Below are 16,008 nucleotides of genomic sequence, written 5' to 3'. Positions count from 1 at the left end.
CATAGAAAGGACAGAATTCATTGTTTAAAGGTGACTTGTCATGCTTAAATCCTTGTACCGTCACAACATAAGCACTGCCCTTTCATGTTCTGACTCAGTTAATCACCCAAGGAGCTACACCTCTGAAATTAACAATGAGAGACTTCTGACTCTAACAGTCTGATTACTTATTATACTACTCGATGACAATCAATCAAGAAGTTTGGAAACCAAATACATAATATACAAGTGCACATTATAATGAAACATTCTCCCATCTGCTACAACCAAATATATTTTCAGTATGAGCATAAGAATCCCCACGCACTCTGAAATTCTGCAGCATATTCAGTCTGACAAGAAAAAGGCTGCAATAGCCAGGCTCATCTCAACTCTCACGTGGATTACCTTGTTTATCAGCCAGCTAGAGTCCATCCACACCTCAGGATCCTCCAAAGTTTGTAACTCAGTCCATGAACCATACATGAACAAGATGAGAAGTAAAAGCTAGTTACTGTCAATGAATGTAGAACACCCCCCTTGCGGTTACCCCTGTCAAATGCCTACAGGTGGTCAGTGAACAGGTGAGAAGATAAAGTCCCACGAGGTTCTTTGAGAGAACAGGGCACTCCTTTCCTTGATTAATCTGCAATGATGGAAATTAAAAAACAACAACAACAACAACAAACCTCTTAGTTTACAGACAGAAAATGATTTGCAGGTAAGTAATCCTTCACAGATTAGTCATTTTACATGAAATTCATAAGAATACACAAAACTTATTACATATCCTTTCCAGATTTTGTCAAACACCTATAGAAACTGACAGCTTGAACACAATCTGTTTGATTTTATCTATAAAAAGCAATAAAGTATACAAGCAAGAACTGATATCAACTATTAAGAGAAGCTATCTGACACTGGAAGTAAATCTCCTGATCAAGACATTAAAGGTATTGTGACAGAAGTACATAAGCTTTTCTTTGTCTTTCCATTTATGAATCTATGACCTCTCACAATGTGGCAGTGAATTCTAATCATACAACTACAGGTACATGTTAATAAGATCACTTTCTCTTATTTACTTATTATTCTACATATGACTATGACAATGAGAAAAAAACTGACAAATAGCTTTTCTTGGTGGCCACAAATCTATGAGTCAAATCAACCCTTTGAAGATAATGCCTTCATTGAGGTTATTGTAATATGCCTTTGCATTGTGTAATTTCTGGTGTTTGAGGGTTTTGGAGTTTTTTAATCTTTATCTGACATTTCCAAGGGAAAATATCTTTCACTCATACCCAAATTAGCATTGTCCCCTCATTTTTTTGGAAATCAGAGAACCTTTCATAAGAAACTGCACATTCTGCATTTATTTATTTTGTTTCATAGAGGTATTTATCTCAGTTTATGAAGAGCAACTAGCCTGCAGCAAAATACCTTTTTTTCTTGGATCTATTTTCATTTGCTAGCAAGGCTAGAACTTCAAGTGTTCTGGCCTTATGTAGATATTTTCTCACCTTGCATGAATATTTTCTGTAGGCACTATTGTTGTGTCTCTGCAGTTATTTGAGTCCTACTGTCCCTCAGGTAGGAAAAAAACCCAGGTGTTTTAATTCAGTTATACCCATATGCAAAACAACATGTAATTTTACAACAACTAACAGCCTGTATAGTAAGTTAAACAGAAGTAGTAAGACTACTTGAATGACTCACCTCAATGAATCTTGACAGCGAATATTGCTAAAAACAATTTTTTAACTGAATTCTGAGCTGTATCTTGAAGGTTCAGCTGCTGTAAAACTGGGAAAACTACTTATAAAGTATATTTTAAATATTATCTTTCGATTGAAAGCTGAGTAATAGATGGAAACAATTGTCACACATTCTAAACTGTATATTGTAAAGGATACTTTACAGACATCACCATTGAAAGAAATAATAACTGAATTAAAATCTGCCCTTGAGTGCAAGTGCATCAAATATAAATATGTTATTTTCAGTAGAGTAGAAACACATTACTTGCTATGACAGGAATGTGTAATACTCAAGTTACAGTAATTTATTATCAAATGTGGAAACTGCTAGTACCACCTACTGGCAGAACTGCAAAACTGAAAAATATTTTCTGTTTATGATATTCTGTAGTACTACAACAGCAAACAAATTATTGCAACTCTAATATCATCTTTGATTGCAAACAGTATGCAGTTAGGTATAGGAGATGAATTTGAGTACTTAGAGTATATTTTTTATGAACTGAGCTACTATCTGATTAGTTATAAATGAAAGAAAGAAACAATCTACCTTTTCCACAGCTAGGTGTATTATAGTTGCCTGGCTAAAAGCACCCTAAATTTAATTGTTTTAAATACTTAAATCCTTTTCAAACCTGGTTTAACTATCTTTCACTTTTCCTTATGTATTACTTCTGTCTCCAGTCAGAACATCACCTCTGTACTCGAATTTTGCTCCCAGTTGCACCACCTAACACACCAAGAGAAACTATGAACAAAAATACAGAAAAATTACCTATTGGGCTGTCCCAATCTAATCCACTTCCAAGTTGAAAACCAGTTTGTATTAAGGGAAATATTTACTTTACTCTTCCATTTTACCTCTCATTTTATGACTCTTTTGCCTTAGTCATTCATCTCTGATGTGGAACCTTGTTAAGTGCTTTTGAAAATGTAAATATATTACTATCTACTGAATTTTCCTTATCTATTGTTGCAGTGCTATCTTCAAAGAACTCCAACAGCTTAGTTAAGCATGACCTCTCCTGCCTGGATCCATGTTGGTTATCCTTAATCAAACTATGAAGGTTCACTTCGGACATTTCATATAAGAGTTCCTGTATTTTCTCCCAGCAAATTATGAACTCATTGTTTTCCCTCATGACCATTTAAAGGAATATAATGAAGTTATCTTTGATGCTTTTTGATCCATAGGAATCTCTCCTGAGTGGTGTGAACTTTAAAAATGTCAGTGAAGAATTAAGTGATTTCCTCACTTGATTCCCTTAACACTTTTTTTGCTGATCAGCAGAGCAAAAAAATGGAAACATTTTAAGGGCTTTAATAAACATGCCCACTGAATGTTGTGCATCAAACTGGAAAAAAACCAGTCTACCTCATAGAACTGCTATCTCTCTCTCACCTGTCTGAGAAGACTAAGATTACACAGATAACTGTTAAAAACCAAACCAAACCAAACCCCAAATCCAAACAAGTAAAAAAATCCAGAACAAACCAACCACCAAACATGAAATGTCGTAATTAAAGCTGAATGACTCTTTTCTCCAAGCTAAAAAAAAAACAACCCAAACATAAAGAGACATATAAACCCTTCATTTCTCTTTCAGCAGACAGAAAAAAAAAAAAAACCAACAAAAAACCCCAAAACAAACTAGGTCTTGAATTTGGATGAGGAACAAAAGCATGTACAAGGTGATGAGAAGGAGCAGTTGTGTCAGCCACTGTCAAAACTTTATATATGCAAAAAAAAAGATTTTTTTTTTTATTCCTATTTATCCTTTTTTAGTAGATATTTGTGGCAGTTATAGTAGACATTTTTGATAAAATAAAGGTTATTGGAAAATTAATGAGACTTTTTCCTCCTAGACTAAATATTCAAGGATATTACATTTTATATTGTGTTCTTTAGTCTGGAAGAGTTTACATTTTGTGTATTTCAGAGCTTTACTCCTATGACACACAAATCACAGAATGAGAATTTTTCAGGGACTCCAAGTCAATAAGTGACTGTCATTTGTTAAATATATTTTTAAACATTACCATAAACAAATTCTGAAAGTGTGTATTTTACTGGATTATGACTCAACAGAGTAGTATTTGTTTGCTTTTCTGAACTTAAAGTGTTGGAAATGTGCAAGTGTCACTTTATCATGCGAGAAAACAATTGAAGTAGATTTCACATACCTAAAAAAAATCCTGCTTTCTTGCCACCAGTATTTAACCTATGATTATTATTATTATCATTTTGTCATTATTTTTATGAAAATATTTGACAAAAAAAATATTGACTGCAAATTTTAAGGGGTCGGCTGTGGTTTGGCACAATCTCAGTGCTAAGAAGGATGTTAAGTAGACACAAGGGACATGACAAAGATACACAGATCAGGTGTAATCATACTTTTCGCATGCTCTAGAACAAAAAGGTTGTTAAATTGGTAGCAAACACCAAGGGCTGTTCTGGCCTTACTTCATGCTATTTCCACAGGGTGCTATTTCACAGAAGTCTAATAGCCCAACAGCTTCCCAATTTTACCTCTGTGTTTTCCCATTTTCCCTACACATTTTCTGAGCTCATTGCTTCTGTCAAACAGACGCAACGTTGACCACTATGTGCTGAGTTCACTTTCTCATGAGTATAAATAGTGGTAAAATTCTCTTTCTGTCCTAGAGGAGCAGAAGGGAAATTTTATTCAGTTTCCTCTTTAAAAGATAGTGTTTAACAACTTCTTCATGATTGTTAAGGGCTTAGGGGATAAGCAGCCAGGGCACAGTCACAATTTTTGACTCTCTTCATTCTGCCCTGTCTGCACAGAGCATCTAAGGTTATTTGCCAAAGGGATCAGGCTGCAAGACTGGACAGTCGCAGACAAAAGGATGCGGGACTTGCTTCTCTCTGCAGCTGCATTAGTTAAAATCAAGATCTGTGCTAACTCATTAAAATAAAGCATAGTTAACCTATACACTATTTAATATTCTTCAAAGAAGGGATTTGAAAACAAGTACAATATTCTCTAAAAGTTTGAAGTTCTGTTTAATGAAAACATAGCAGCTGTCAATATATGAGGTATCCTGTATACCCCTGTGTTATCAAATCTATTAATTCCTAATAAAGGAAAAACACAGCCCACACTCATCAGGAAAAGTAATTACTCAAATAATTTTCTTTTAGATCTTGATCTTCATCAAAAAAAGAGTATTTTAATTACTTGCAGGAATCTATTAGTATGTGAAATCACCAGCTTCCACTAACCTTGAAAAAGGACAGAATGAGTGAAATGCTGATTTTCTGTTCTAATGAATTCACGTAAGTAAATAAATTACCATTTTTATGAAGTTTAAAAATTTAAATTATAATGGGCCGAATTCAGAACATACATATGAAAACTGAATCTTACTCAATGATAGATTGATTCCTGCCACCTTTATTTGTAGTAGGCCATGCAGCATGAAATATGGTATCAAAATAAATTCCAATTTAATTAAAATTATTTATTGATTACTGAATGCTCCTTTATGTTGAGGTCCATAAAGAATATACTACTCTGGGAGAAATAGTGAGAGCATTTGGAATGGTGCTCAGAAGTGCTGCTGGGCAATGGGTTATTATTGTCCTAAAGATGACAAACACAAGACAGTTCTTCAAGATCCATAAGAAATATTGGGCACTAGAGCTGTAGGAGGGAGAGTTAAAGGGCACTTTGCTTCTTCTCACCTCTTTTTTTTTTTTTGGATGAATAGCAACTTCATAATTATCTTCTGATGACAAGAAATTATGTGACTAGGGGAATTCTTATTCTCTCTCTGACAATGTGTGGTTAACTTCCCAGACCAGACCATGTCTGTGCTGTTCTTCAGCCTTTAAGCTGGAGTCATTTTATAGCCAGGCAAACCATAGCATCTATAATTAAGTGTTTACATCATTCTGCACCCATAGTTGTAGACTGTCTTTTACTGATGATGGAAAATAAAGATACAGTCTAGTCCTCAGTGTTCTTCACTCACACTTTAAGAAACAAGAAGGAACACCTGCAAAATGTTGAAGGGTTTTTGCTATTTTATTTACAGTCCAATACTCTTACACAGTATTTCTATTTAAAGTACAGTACAATGAATGAAAGAACTCTAGCATTTCATTTTAGGTCTCTGGAGACAGGAAAGGCAGAAAGGTGTTCCCGCACTTTCCTGGAGGAAGAGTATGTATGCCCTACTTTGGTAACTAAATACGTAAGTCACTTCAGAAAGAAAATTGTCAAAGAGCAATATGACTGAGCTTATATGAAAAATGTACACAAAAATGGAGTCACAGGTCTCTAATAAGGACCTGATGGCAACTGAAAAGTTAATTAGTCTATCCAGTTCTAATTGAAATAGGAATAGATCTCTCCCTCTCACTTATGGTGTTAAGTGACACTTCAGATCTTCTTCAGTACTATGGCTATTGAAAACTAGAGAACTACCAGATCTTCTTCAGTACTATGGCTATTGAAAACCAGAGAATTATCTGTGCAATGAGATTACACTCCATACAGGAAAGAGGTCAGTTTATAGCTGTTTGTTTGGGGACTTTTTTGTTTTGCTTTGCTTTGTTTTCTTCCAGTAACTCCATTTCTCACCAGTCTCTGAGAGTGAACAACTTTATGCTATGACCTAAGAAACTCCTCCATGTGGTTATGGTTTGATTTGAAGTGTCTCAGCCTTTTGCTACAAGGACTCTTACAGTAATACATTGAGTCTTCAATATTCTTGCAAAGAGGTTCACTAGTATTTGCTGGGAGAGAGAAAAGGGGAAGTAGATAAATAGCTTCTTAAATGTGAAATTCTTTATATTTGGAATATTCTACCTGTCTACAAACACGAATGTAATAATATGGTTGAGAACATCAATTATTATCTTAAGACTTTCCACCACAAGATTTCTTTTTACTTCATTGTACCTCATTGGGCTTTCCAAAGTTTCCATAATAGGCGTTAGCACTTTTAAAAGGGTAAGGATGTCAGATGATGTGTTTCCTTTGTTGGTTTTGCTTTGGTTTTATTCCAAAAGAGTAAGTTAAGCATCTGGTAAGAGCTCAGTAGGAGTTGGGAGATGGTTCCCTCACAGATCACCAATCTTATGCTTCTGCAGGAGCTCCACTCCAGTCTCCCACACCCTTCTGGTTTCACAACACAGCAAGAAATGGAAGCCACTGACTTGCATATACACGATACCCCCAATCAAGTCTCTGGGTACAAGAGTGAACCTGCTTCTACAGTCCAAGGGTTAGAAAATTCAGAAAAGGGATACATATAGATCTTGATCTCTAGTGATTGTGTTTGTGTACTGGTTTTGCCTTGGATAGAGTTAATTTTCTTCATAGTAGCTCCTGTGGTGCTGTTTTGAATGTGTGACAAAAACAGTGTTGGCAACACAGCAATGCTTTTGCTATTGCTGAGCAGTGCTTGCACACCATCAAGGCTTTTTCTGTCTCTCACCCTGCCCCACCAGCAAGTAGACTGATGGTGCACAAGAAGCTGGGAGGGGACACAGCCAGGTGAGTCCACCCCAACTGACCAAAGGGATATCCCATACCATATTATGTTGTGCTCAGCAATAGAAGATGAAGAAAGAAGGAGAAAATGGGGATGTTTGGAGTGATGGCATTTGTCTTCCCAAGTGACTGTTACGCATGATGGAGCCATGCTTTCCTGGAGATGGCTGAACACCTGCCTGCCAATAGGAAGTAGTGAATGAATTTCTTATTTTCTTTGCTTGCATGCGCAGCTTCTTCTTTACCTATTAAACTGCCATTATCTCAGTCCATGAGTTTTCTCACTTTTGCCCTTCTGATTCAATTCCCCATCCCATCGAGGGGGGAGTGAGCAAGTGTTTGTTTGGTGTTTAGTTGCCTACTGGGGTTAAACCAAAACAGTTGGTATTTCATTTACTGGTGATCTATTTCACTATTTTTCATTAAATATTTTATGGGACTTCCCTACTTCTTAGGGTATATATTTGGTATAGGGTGGAGTATTAATACCTGCTCCATGAGTAATATTTCCTTTAATTTTTGTGTGGAAGTCAAATACATTAACATTTTCAAATCTTTCCAAAAACTCACATAAGGAGAAATGTTGTGACTCTGTTTTTGTGCACATTTTTCATATAAGCTCAGTCATATTGCTCTTTGACTTATATGAGCATATATATACTAGTACATTACATTTTAATAAATATTAGACCTTAAAATAAATTTATATTTTTAATATATAGTATATGTTATAAATACTGTATATCTTTATAAGCATATAGACGTACTTCCACTTTAGCATCTCCAGGTGTCAGTTATTTCACATAAATTCAGAACATTATTTACTTCACTAATGTGAAAGTACACTAAAGATTTCTAAAATCTTTAAGGAATGCATAGGTGATGAGAAAGGTTGATAACTGGTGTTCTTCAGTGTTGAAGAAGACAGAGTAGAACTCAGTATTGCAAAAACTCAGTGTTTTTCAGCATTGCCTAGTATTTTCAATTTAAGTCGAGAATCTGCTTTTCCTACTTATGCTGAGAAAAATAATACCCTAGAAACTATTTAGTATAATGACACTGCTTGAGCAATATGGTATTGTTTAACATAAGTACGATCTGCAGAATGTCAGCGTGAATGTTACTTCAAAGTATTCATCTCAAAGGAAAAAACAAACTTTGACAGAGACACAAAAATGAAAAAATTGAAGGGAAAATTACAAGCCTATAAGTAAGACTGTTCAGTATAATGTGCACTTTCATTAAATAGCTGAGGAAAAAAAAAGAGATAGTTACGAGAAAATATAACTGCAAAGGAATCGCACACAGAAAGCATTTCTGAGGTGCCTGATAAATCAGCAGCTGAATAAGAAATGGACCTGAAAAAAGGGGTAAATCCTTGTGAATTAAAACACATTTATCTATCTATTTGAAATACAGTCACATTATTGCTATGCCCAAAGCAGATAACACGTTATTCTGGCAGGCTGACAAATAATCACTTAACTTGTGCCACTCTTTGTTTCTCTCTAAAGAAAATGGTGCATTACTGGTTACATGAATTATCAGCAGTTTTATGCGATTTAGGAGTTAGGAGCTGCAGTTTATTCAGCGTCATAGCAAGTACAACTGAATTACTGAAGAAAAAGTGCATCATGAAGATTATAAAATCTTAGAAGGTGAAAACAAAATATTTGTATATTTTTCTTTTGAAAAAAATGCAAACTTTTTTATAATAGTGTGGCTATTCTTCATGTCTTTCAAAAAAAATTTCTGACCTTTATGTTTTCTCCCATGGCAACTTTAGTACAAGGATTACCATCTCAGAAATAAAGCCAATATCTCTCATTTTATACTGTGCAGAAACTCTCGTCTATCAATAGGCACTGAATGGAAATAAAACATGACAGATAAGAATTGTAAAACTTACTTAATATACCATATACATAGGCATTACTTTAATCAATTTAATTGATTTAATTAGTTATTTAATAAACTTGATCTTTATATTTTAGCAGGAATATCCCAGTAGATAACATTTTCACCAACAAACATTAATTTCTTTAAAAAAAAATTGTTATCTGTGAGGGGTTGTCTTTGTTGCAGTCATTTTATTCAGACTATTTTACTAACAAACTGACACAATGACAATATTATTGTGCAACTTCTTCTCCCATCCTTTTTTCATCAATATTAAGAATGCTTTGCTTGGCAACCATTTACAAAGCATCATCTCCCTGCATCCTTCAGGTCTTCCTATATTTGAAATTAGAAAGTCATCTGATTTCAATATTTCTTCCCAGTCCTCCCCTTCTAATTCTGTCTGTTCAGCTAATCACGCCTTCAGGTCGTAATGATTCTTTTTTCACTTTCAATTCTCCAGGCTGTCCATTGCTGTTCTTACAAAACACCACCTTAGAAAAGTCCTTACACTCATTTCAAGCTGTGCCTATACTGTCAATCTTTTCTTTCCCAGTAATTTGCTTCTCAACTCTACTTTGTGTCAACATCTTCTTTTTTTTGTTCTCCCCACATGCAATTGCTATTACATTCTCTGGCCTTTCAGACATGTCGCTTGTCTGTTGTCAGCCTAAATCTCCTCTTCCACTGAATTCTCAGACTGAAAGGTTCTGTCACAGCTAATATTTCTTCACAGATCTAGGGATAATGAATGGTAGTGAAAGTGGTGTTTGTTGTTCAATACATATTTGAGAGAGGAGTTATGCCGATACTGCATAACTAGTTGAGCAAGAGCCTATGATAGAGGAAAACTTCTTCATTACTAAAATCAGGTTTTGGAAAGATAATGAACGTAAACTTAAGGAAGTTTAAAAAGAAAGAATACATTAGTGGGTGTATGCTGAAGAGTCAGATACTACCATTAATGATCTGTATGCATGAATTAATAGAAAGGACAGCAAGATGGACAATTTGGTTTTATAAGAATATACTTTACTTGAACTTTGACCAGGTTAACTGTTAATGATTTTTCCCTATTTATTTTTGCTGAGTTTATTAAATAATTACAGTGTGCATGCGCTCAAAACAATTAAAGTGTAGGAATCAATAATGGATCACACATAAGAAAGGAAAATAAAGTGAACAAATCAAATCCTGGACTAAATTCTTCAAAAATGAACACTATTGGGACAGCTAAGTTTAGAAAAATATTGAGCATCTTCTGGCTAGCATTTATCAAGTGGCATATAAGTGTGAGTTATAGCTTTAAAAATCTAGAAAGATAAATCATCTTTATTTTAAATTTTATCAGAGTTTTAATGTACTCCAAGCAAAGTATAGATGTTGTTTAAAATAGAAATAAATAAATCAAACTCAACAAACTGCTTGCTTCAGCTGTTTTACCTGTAAAGATGTTTAGTTCATTCCTATTTTGGAGAAGAAAATCAGATGAAGAAGTAAATGAGTAATATCTAAAATGTTAGAGAAGTCTCAATTTTTTTTCCCCAAAATTAGTTTGGTTTTACCTTGAAATATTTGTCCAGATGGCATTATCTAAAAAAAACCCAAAAAACAAACAAAACAAAGCATATATACATAAACATATGCATACATATATACATACATGTATATATATGCAAACAAAAAACAAATTGCTTGACTTATTAGAAATATAGTGTAAAACTTCTGACATGTTTTTTCCTTGCATGTCATTTCCTTATGTGTTGGACAGAGTCCTATAAACAATCTTTCAGATAAAAAAACTACTACTAACCCACAAGAAATATGGTTCGTTTATCCTGAAAATCTCTTGACATTGTCTGTGCATAGACTAACACTGAAATGTCAAAGTAAATATTCTTTTATATCTTTAAAATATGTTGTTTAATTCAGTTGGAAATTTTGCATTACAGAACCAGTTATTAATTATTTATAATTTTCCACAATTGCAGGTGAATCTGTTAAAAGGTCTTTTGCTTTTGCATATCCTTTGCAACAAACTAGACTATTCAAATGCAAAGTAGGCCCTGAGTATGGTGTATTAAATCAGATGAGTTGGCCATAGGCAGACTTGTAAAGTCTGGAGAAGAAATATGTAATTCTTACTTTTAAAAAATATTACCAACCTATGTACATTCTTTATGTGGTTAATGCATAATTTCACTGTAAACAAGGGTATCTTTCAAAATGTTGTGTAAAACTTTAAGGTAATTAGGGCTCATGTCTGCTGGGATGCTTTTACAATTGAGATCTAAATCCCAGTTGTAGTGATATAAATACCGAATGGGTTTATGAAAAAAAAAAAAATCCAATCAATGCGATTATTCTCTTATTAGCTTAATTGACTAAAATAAACAATATAGTCTAATATAGTGTTATAAGTTATTGCATGTATAGGATGTGAACGAGTGTCTGCTGACATAAAGGAAGAAACATTTTATTTTACTCAGTTGGCCCTTATTAAAGTAGCTTGTATGAACAATTATCTTAGCAGTGACAATGGACAGTGCCTTTATCACACAACCTTGACCATTGGGTTTATATTACCCCCCTTCTTCTGAGTCAAAACTATTTCAGTATGTAATTTTAATTTCACACTTCCATAATTCATTTCTTTGAATCAGTCCACACCAGAGATATTTTTTTCTTATAATAAATATGCAATTTATCCTCAAATACCTAACAGCTTTTTATCATTGTATTCTATTTTGCATGTGTGAAAAGCTTAAAAAACCAAGTAACTGAAGAACAAGAACAAGAAAAGGTATCATCAGCTTTTGGCCATAACAATGAATACTTAACAAATGAAAGGAAGATGACAGACAAAATTATCCTAAAAGATGCATCTACTCAGCTCTGAGATTATGATAAATGCCTGATCTTCCATTTCAAAATAAAGACAACCATGTTCTGTTTTCTCTTCCTGGCTGCTTTGCATTGTGCCAACAACAGGAAAAAAACACTCCAGTTTTGCAAACCTTGGTGCCTTATAATTTACTACTCAGAGGAAAGCCTCACGGGGAACCCAGGATATGTTATAGTAACTCTTGTTACTTCAGGCACTTAATATCCTCCTGGGAGAAAGAACATGTAGCTGGAACCACATGGTGTTCTGTAACTTCAGTGGTTTGCTATAGTTTCTTACAGCTGTAAACAACTATACAAGTTGAGAGGATAGCCTGAATTGTGCCACGAGTCTGCTTTGTTCCTATATTGGGTTTGCGTGGCAAGGTTTTGGTAGCAGGGGGGGTTACAGAGGTGGCTTCTGTGAGAAGCTGTTAGAAGCTTCCCCTGTGTCCAGTAGTGCCAATGCCAGCTGGTTCTAAGATGGACCCGCCGCCGGCCAAGTCTGAGCCCATCAGAAACAGTGGTAGCCCCTCTGGCATAACATATTTAAGAAGGAAAAAAGAAGTTGCGGGGCACACAGAAACGGCAGACAGAGAGAGGAGTGAGAACATGTAAGAGAAACAACCCTGCAGACCCCCAGGTCAGTGAACAAGGAGGGGGGAGATGCTCCAGGTGCCAGAGCAGAGATTCCCCTGCAGCCCGTGGGGAAGACCATGGTGAGGCAGGCTGTCCCCCTGCAGCCCATGGAGGAGACCATGATGGAGCAAAGAAAAGGTATGAGGAGGAAGGAAAGGCAGAGGCAAACTGTTACATACTGACTGTAATCCTAAAATCTGCTTTTACAAGTACTAATTTTACTATTTTACATCATAGGATATAAAATGTTCCATTTGTTTCTTTCATCATTCACAGCAAAAAGTAATGATGTCATGCTACGCAACCCATATTTATATTTCCTTAATCAGAGCAGTAGCATTGTCAGTATGTACCCCTCTCCTGATAAGCGTGACTGTAAACACGATTTCCCAAAAGATTGTTAGGTAGGATAGTGAAATTAACAGAGGAAACCTGTTTCTCTCTTTCTTTCTCCCCCTTTGTGACCGAATTTTTACCAGTTGCTCGGACACCTGAACATGAGGCTCCTGAGCGAGTAAAACACCTGACTTCATGCCTTGTTGCAAGTAAGTTAGAGATACAGGTATCAGACCAAATCTGTTTTATTCAACTGGAACCAAAGTGCTACCTGTATTTCAAAACTGAACTAAAATCTATTATCAGAGGTCAGTGAAGAAAACAGAAAGGCCCACAATGACACAACTATGGAGCAAGAACTAAGCGCATTAACAGTGCTGTACTACTCATTTGTAATATGTAAAGTATTGCAATACTGCAAGTGACAATTCTAGCACTGGTAAGTACAGCTTAGCTTACTTCAGTTTCTACCTTTTCCAGAACAACAACATAATATTAAAGCAAAACTACCATGTAATATTTAGTGTAAACACGACACTATATTTTGGTATAGGTGTTATCTGTGCTACTATAACATGTAGAGTTTAGTTTCTCTGCAGTTCTTTATTTTTAGTGCTTTGTTAAGTTCAAGGTTAATAGACAGTAAAGTATGGTCCTTTCTATGAAAATGGCATGGCTTCTTGACATTTCTGGCAAGCTTATATGATAAAATTTAGATGAGTTTATATAATTTTACATAATGTAAATAGTAAGAGACAGACTGAAATTTAATCTATGAAATCCAAACATCATAAATCATCTAAGGGTTTTGGGTTTTTTTTCTGTGATTGAGTGTAACCTGGGAAAATTCATGTAATGCGATTGTCAAAATTTAAATGTGTGTCAATATTAATATATATCTCTTAAAAATAATTATGTACACACAAATTTAATAAACTGGCTACTGACAAAAATTTAAAATTACATATAGCAGATAGGAATCACATAATAGGACAAATCTCACTGACTAATCTTTCTCAAATTTAATATTGGTTAGCTGGCCTTGGTCCCATGCTGTTCTTCACAAGCTTAGGAAATATTTAGGATCGTAAGTGCAATAATTTGGTAGCTGAGTGAGCAGACAAAAAGCCTTCCCTTGTCTCACTGAAGTTGGATAGAGTTTAATATTGAACAATAATTCCTGTCAAGAGCCTGCCTCATGCTATTGAAAACACATGGTATGATGTATGCTTTTTTCAGTCACCATATGAAAACAAAGTAACATTCTAAACTTCGGTAACTCTAAAGATAAAAATCATATTATAGCAAAAATTTGAGTTCAGGCCAAATTGAGGGAAGACAGAATGGCAAAAAAAGTGAATATAACTAGCCAGTTTCTTCTGAGCACAGAATCATAAACAACAAATGCAGCCCTAAAATTACAGACAATTCAGAATCAGAAAGCACGTATACAACTCTTGTCTGTTTAACAGCAATGAATAAAATAAATTGTGTGACGGGGTGACAGCTCATTTTGTCTTTTTACAAAACCTATGTTGATTCCTGCATATTGTTTGGTTTATATGCTGTTGTTATTTGGTATCTCAGCCATTAAGTAGGATGGACACAAGATTTGAAGAAAAAAAAATCTACTTAATCTTTACTAAATACCTTGCACAATGCAAAATTAAAAAAACAACTTAACACTAGGGCTACACATATCCATATTACTCTCATAAGTACAAGACATCATTTTTAATTCCCTAAAGTAATTCAAAGCAGTGTGATATATTCAGCTGCCCTCTATAAACAGTGTGACAAAACATTTTTCACTTGATATTGGGATGCAAATTAAAATTATTCTTTCTGGGCAGCTGTGAAAACAACATAGTAAAGGATTTATTTGAGGAGCATAAATTTAAGAGCCTAACCATTTTATCAAACTAATTTCCTTTCTTTTTTTTTCTTTCTTTTTTCTTTCTTTTTTTTTCTTTTTTTTTTCCCCAGAACAAAAAGCGCAATGACCAATTTAGTGGGAAACCAGTCTAACAAATAATTTTTCTGTCTCTAAAGCACTCCTGTAGATCTGGGCTCCACTGTATTTTGAAATGACTTATGTCAAGGCCATTGAGATTTCTATTGTTAGAACAGTAATTTGTTTTTTCACGGAATTACTATCAACTGTTGTGTAGTCTGTGAGCAATGGAGGCAGTAATAGAGAAAGGTTCACATGCCCCATTTACTGGATGAGGTTGCATAAAGTCCATCTGATTATGTATAAGTGGTTATTAGGAAAGGATCTCAAACAACAATTACAAGAGAGCTACAAATCCTCAAGCCATCTATTACAGAGCGATTTTATAGGAGCTGTGGTTTCATGAGTATTGGATACTTCGTTGACAATGACTTCTGGACAACAATAAATGATGTTTTTACAGGCCAGCTTCAAACTGTGCAGTTCAAGTGCCAAACAAGTCTGTACTTTTAAGTCAGAAATATTAAAAGCAAAGGAGAGAAATAGTTATTGATAACAGCAAATTCCTTTGGGGCTTCAGACAATAGAAATGTTAAGCTTTGGCAGATTTCATGAGGCATTATGAAGTTCTGAAGACAGATATGTTTTCTTATGAGAACTGAATGCAGTAATTTATCAGCATAAAGCTTTGAGTTTGCATAGATCCTTGGGTTGTAGCATAGGGAAATGACAGAAAAGTTATTCATGTCAGGGCAATTTTAGAACAAGTAGTTTGTGTCATATTAAGACACAAAGACCTGAATTCTTTAAAGTTTGCTTGTTCATTAATTCATTCTGTTTCAAGATCTTTCATCCCTACTGTGATCCAAAGGCTATCCAAGATCAGAGAGAAGTCCTAGGAGAGCAGAAAGAAATCCTATGGTGCTAAAAAGGCTTTGAGGTAGATCTTATTACTGAAAGCATGATAGTTGACATCATGGGGTTCAAAAAGACATAAGAGATCACTTTTAGAACTTTGCACCTGTAAAAT

Source organism: Haliaeetus albicilla, chromosome 15 (assembly GCF_947461875.1).
Source record: "Haliaeetus albicilla chromosome 15, bHalAlb1.1, whole genome shotgun sequence".
Taxonomy (NCBI): Eukaryota; Metazoa; Chordata; class Aves; order Accipitriformes; family Accipitridae; genus Haliaeetus; species Haliaeetus albicilla.
Note: the sequence above shows the minus strand (reverse complement) of the source record.